This window comes from Limanda limanda, chromosome 8, assembly GCF_963576545.1.
Source record: "Limanda limanda chromosome 8, fLimLim1.1, whole genome shotgun sequence".
Classification (NCBI taxonomy): Eukaryota; Metazoa; Chordata; class Actinopteri; order Pleuronectiformes; family Pleuronectidae; genus Limanda; species Limanda limanda.
The window spans coordinates 11,655,445-11,661,351 of record NC_083643.1 but is presented as its reverse complement, the minus strand read 5'-3'; positions in this window follow the sequence as shown (position 1 = coordinate 11,661,351).

Here is a 5,907-nt window from a genome sequence, read left to right as displayed (position 1 = left end):
TGAGGCTCTCTGTCTCCACGACCAGTGTGCGTGTTTGGTTTCCTGTCTCCTGCAAGCTCCTTGAATTTCCAGGACTCTCTGGGCTTTATGCATGTATCACTATAAGTTGTAGTAACCTATTTTAATGGTGAAATAGTCAATGACCATTTGAATGTTAAATAGTTTGAGGAATAGTTTGGGAGAACGCGCTGGAAAAGGAGAATAACCACAAGTCACCAAGAAATAGTCGCACAATCACAACTTGTCATTTATAGTCCAAAAATGTCAGTATGTTTGCAATTCAACCAAATGAGAAGTTGGATATTTTTCACGGAAACAAGTAAGACCACTTGTATCATACACTACCGTATTTTATGGGGAGTTACTTGATTCAGTGAAATGCCAAAATATAACTAGAGAAATGTTCTTTATGATGCTTCCTCCAGGCAGTTTCAGTGTGTGGTTTTAAAACTCAACACTGACTGTTTAATTCATGGGGGTCGTAAAGTCTTGTGTTTTCCTTGCTGGCCACTTGCCATATGCGAATGGGCTGGTTAAAGGTCTCAGTTTCCTCAAATACATTAACTGTGCGAGTTTCCAGCAGGGTTTCTCGAAAGCTGACCCCCAATCAGAGACGGTCCTTTATACATTCATGAAAGTGTTTGGAATTGAAAAGAGAAATCATAAAGGCCGCACAGCTTCAGGGCATGTGATGTATATAATCAGAGATATAAGCCATCAGTCACACGCACACACACACACACACACACACACACACACACACACACACACACACACACACACACACACACACACACACACACACACACACACACATAGACACTGCCCATTCACACAAATCATCTCCTTGATCATTACTTTGTAAATATAGACATACATGTATCATCTTTATAGGAACAATATTCTCACACCATAAATTTTAAGAAACTAAATACATCTCCTAGTGTCATCACAGTGACAGTAACAGACTTAGTTAGAATTTGTATTATCAGCAATTCTATGTGCACAAGGAATGAATAAATAAAAACAGCTTACAATGAAGCTCTCTCCTCTTCACTATATGAAGAAAAAGCCCCTGGGCTGCAGGGGAATGAGGTCATCTGCTCTGGCCCCTGAGCTGCAGTCTGAATGGAGAAGGGCCGCACACAATAGCAGCCTCACATTTCCTGAAATGTACTGGTGCATTCAGTTTATTAACAAAGCCGTGGAGGTCATAACAAGTGTAACCGAGAGCGAGAAAAAACTTTGAAAGTCGCACAGCGCAAATTTAGCTTTTCTCACAATCCTTGATTTATTTCTCTCTGTGCATAATGATACACCATGGGCTTATATGCAATTGTTACTGGAACTTTAGTGTAACTCTCATCAGGACCATGAGCAAAGTGGGACCATATAATCTCTCATCAAAGACAGATTATAATTCATTATCGTATCCATTTGGGATCTGGATATCCTGGAATCTGTTTAACTGCTGTCACTGAAATTAACTCCACATGAATTAGCTAGCATGTCTCCTGCAAGGGATCTATTGGCACAAATTGAATAACAAATAATCCTAGTAATGTTTTCACTGGTGTGTTTCATCTTAATTGTACTAATTGTTGTTGTCTTTACCCTACAATGTGCCCATTGTATTTAAATACTTTATATTTACATCAGAAGCGGGTCCTCTCCACCTTTTTAATTTTTATGACAACTGAAGGCTGCAGCAGGTTCTCTTTCATGTTCGGGAGGGGAGGTTGAGGTGAGGGGTGTTCAGCTGTAACATGCAGCTTCACAACTAGATGTCACTAAAGTCTACACAGTGAATCTTTAAAGTCACATACATGAATTTATTCACCAAAATAAATGTCCTGTAATGAGAAATTTGATTGTTACCTCTAACTGTCAAAGATTCTTCTAAACATGAAAAAAACTAGAATCATTCTTACATGTATCAGAAGACAAAAACCTGTTTAGTTTTTTTAAATGTTTTACAAATATTTGCCTATATCAAATCAACATAAATTTTATTTTACAGGGGACAGGTTTTATACGCTGATATATATATTTACATATGTAAAATGTATAATATTATCTGTGACTGTAAAACAATAATATTATTTATTTAACAATATTAACATTTGATAATTCTGTTATTCCTTGCCAATTAATGGTGACGAAGTTTGCAGAATTACATTAGGAAGCCTGGTCTCTGTAGACCTACAGTAGGAATTGTCCCAAATTAAGGCTAAAGCACTCAAGTCTTTAAACTCTAGAAAGATTCAGCAGGCACCTTGTCATGGACAAAGTTAAGAGGTATATATGTTTCATTTGAAACCTTTTCTCAACAATGTTTGCTTTTATGCTTAGGTCTAGAACAAGTCTTTCTTCTGTAGGTAGATGGATAACAAAAGAGATAACCAAAACAAAAGTAGTTCAATCTGTTTAAGAATATCTTTCACAAGATCCACTCACACCACCTCATATGGATCTGTTAAGAAACACTTTGGGAATCATTGATCTGTTCAAACACAGCTGGAACCTCGTCACTAACATAAAACTACACATGGAAGGTGTTGTATTAATGTGTGTTTAAAGGTCAAATTAAATGTCCATTCTCAGCCACTGCTCTCATGTCCCGTCATGTCCTAATGGGGTGTTTCATGGCTCTGCTGCCATCTGGGGGACTAATGTAAAACGTCTCTCTTCATGAACTCAGCCTCATCCTCCTCATAGACTCATGTGGAGCACTGCTGTACTGCAATAACAGACAACAACTCAAAATCAACCGAATACAGAACCTAAAACCCAAAATGACCTGACCATGCCTGCAGCGTTTTAAAAAACCAGTCACTCACCAAATGAATGAAGATGAATATAGCGTGGTATACAGCTCCAGGTTTCATGACTGAATTCACCATCTCCTGATAGTAACTCCAGCGTCTGATGATTAAACGTGTGTATACGGTGCAGATAATGTGTGATCTGCATTGTCACACTTCCACATAACTCAGGGTTCTCTTACAAGCTGTCTGTCTCTTTTCATGAGCTGGTGGCCTTCGCTCAGTTGTCATGGAGATGGCTGTGTTGTCATCATGTGACATAAGTATGAGGCTTAATTAATAAGAGGTGAAGACGAGGACAAGGGAGGGGGTGTCTCCATTGAAGGGTGTTTGTTAATGACCTGGGTTGTTAGTGAATGACCTTATAATCCTTCTCCGACCAGCCACTGACTCCTGGTAGATGGCCTTGACACCGAGCAGATGATGATGTGAGCAGAGCCTGCATGGTGTTGCCACAACCAGGCGGATATCAGCTGTTGCTCTGTTCTCAGTCCTGCAGTTATTCAGGGAGTATCGGCCCTTTAAATATTTGATGGGAGGAGAATGAGGAATAATATAGTAAAGGCTGAAAAGTAGAAAGTATAGGTTTTTCAGGTATATGTGCAGTTATATCAACGCCTGGATATTAAATTACACACACACACACACACACACACACACACACACACACACACACACACACACACACACACACACACACACACACACACACTAATGGGTCCCACTTGTAGGCCACGATCCCTGTGGAACGTAATGAGCATCAGAGTGCTGACAGGCTGCTCCGTCATTCACCATTCAACTCTCCCTCGCACTCATGAGGCTCCGTCACTGGAAGGAGTAAGAACATTTCCTGTTGCTTGGGGTGCTGTGGCATAGCAACACAATATCACACACATGTCTCCCCGGTCAGAAGAAAAAACAACACAAAGACACCGTCACACCTTTCAGAACCCTGACTGGATGCATCCTGTATCGTTTAATGATGAAGGGGTTTTGAACTGTTTGTCCCGACTGCCTCTTCTTCTCATTGTGCATCGAGAAAAAAAAACTTTCCATGTTCACTCAAAGTCAACAGGAAAAATAAATATGGCGGTAGTTTACCTTCTGCAGGGGACATCTGCAAATGTTATGCAAAGTGAGGTGATGAATTCTGACCACTTTTTGAATCCTGTCCCATCCCAATAATAACACCGTGAACATTATATCAGGTCAACTGAGTCTGATCATTACGGGTGGCACAACATAGGCAAAGACAGATTTGAATTGATATTATTCACCATATTTACAACACGTGGGTCAATAGAGTAATTTCAAAGTAATGATATAACTCATGAAATAAGACTCATCCATAAGCATCTTTTTCATCTAAACTTCTCGTGATACAACATTTGTAAACAATATATCCATGCTCCGTTCATAATAAGGCTGTACATATCTGGCCTCAGAGCTAATGAGGTTGAATCACACAATCATCCGCCGGTCATTTGAATTCCTGGATGTGGTCGTGGAGAAAGCCCGACCACAGGGTGTGACCCTCATTTGTGAGCCGCAGCTTATCTTTGCATCGTGTCAACAGGGCCCCACCGTCCAGCCAAATGATCTTTGTACCCAGTAGAGTTTAAATCTCTTTAAGAGTTAATGCTGCTACAAAGGCTTCCATACATTGCCCATTCATTTCCCATCTAATTCATATCTTTCCTTTAAAACTGATGATGAGTGTGAAGCTCTTTTTAACTTCATTTTATTGTTTTGTGACCTTTTGACTTTTTGAACTTGAGTATTTGACAAATTCATCATTTAAACAAGACTTTTTCCGTAAATATTGTGAGAAGAGGCTGAAAGAGAGAACAAAATTAAGTCAAAAATGTAGATTCATTATTCAGCAACACATCAGTACTGAATGTGTCCCTGTCTGAGTAGTTTCTTTGTATGAGCTGCTCATGCAAACATATTACTGAGGGTTTTCAGCTCATGACAGAAGCCTGCGATGCAAATCATCAGTGACAACGCAGTCTCACGCTCTCTCTCTCCCACTCATGCGTTTCCTACTCGCATAAAAGACAAATAGTACAGCAATCTATCTACAGCTGATTTGCTTGAATTGTCGCCTGAATGTCTGAACACTAGTTTATTGTGTCAGGGGAAAAAAAGGAAGTGTAAACTGTAAACCCAACGTCCCACTTACACCAGAATAAGGATATAATAGACAAAAGTTAGGCAGAGTAAAAAGTACAATATTGGTAATAATTCATAATGATTGAAAATATTTACTTTTGAATTAATAACAATTCATTTCGTCACTTTATGAGATGGTAACTCTAATGTAAGATCAAAATCAATATTTTGTACTATGATTTCAAAATGTTGATATATTAAATATAAATATATACAAAAACTATGAAAGTTGAAATGCTTATGAATACATTCAATCATTTTATCAATCAATCAATCAATACATAATATTTAGAACATTCAATTTGCATTCAGAATTTGGTTACATTTCATTTATTCCTTTCTTCCCTTTATCCTTTACAGTTTTCAGGGTGCAAAGGTCCAAACCAGTTTTTTGCCATCGTAGTAACATCAGTCCACAGCACTAGTTTCCAAAGCAACTCTGGCTTCTCCTTACATATATATATACTTCAGACTTTGAATTGTGTTATGAGGTCACAGGTATCAGTTCCTCCAGGTTTTCCTGCACATTGGAGCGCCACACAAAAGCTTCTGTGTGGGTCAAACCCTCGTGTGGAACCTTTTCAGTCACATGGAGGTTTTACTTCCCCTTTTTCTCCAGCAGATGTGCGGTTTTATCTGAAAGTTTTCCTGACTTTCAGATCTTGTCTTGACTTCCACACTTCCCCTTAACTGCCGTTTTTGAATGACGTTTTCAAGCTGGATGTTTTTATAGCCTCCATAATTTGCAGCCATCCATACATTTGTTTAGATTCTCAGTCAGTTGCTGATAGGATCTGCTGGTTAGCTCCACCGCAGAGGTTATGTTTCTGCCTGTGTTTGTTTGTTTGCTGTGAACAGGATTATCTAAAAACTACTCCACCATTTTTCACGACATTTTGTGGAGGGG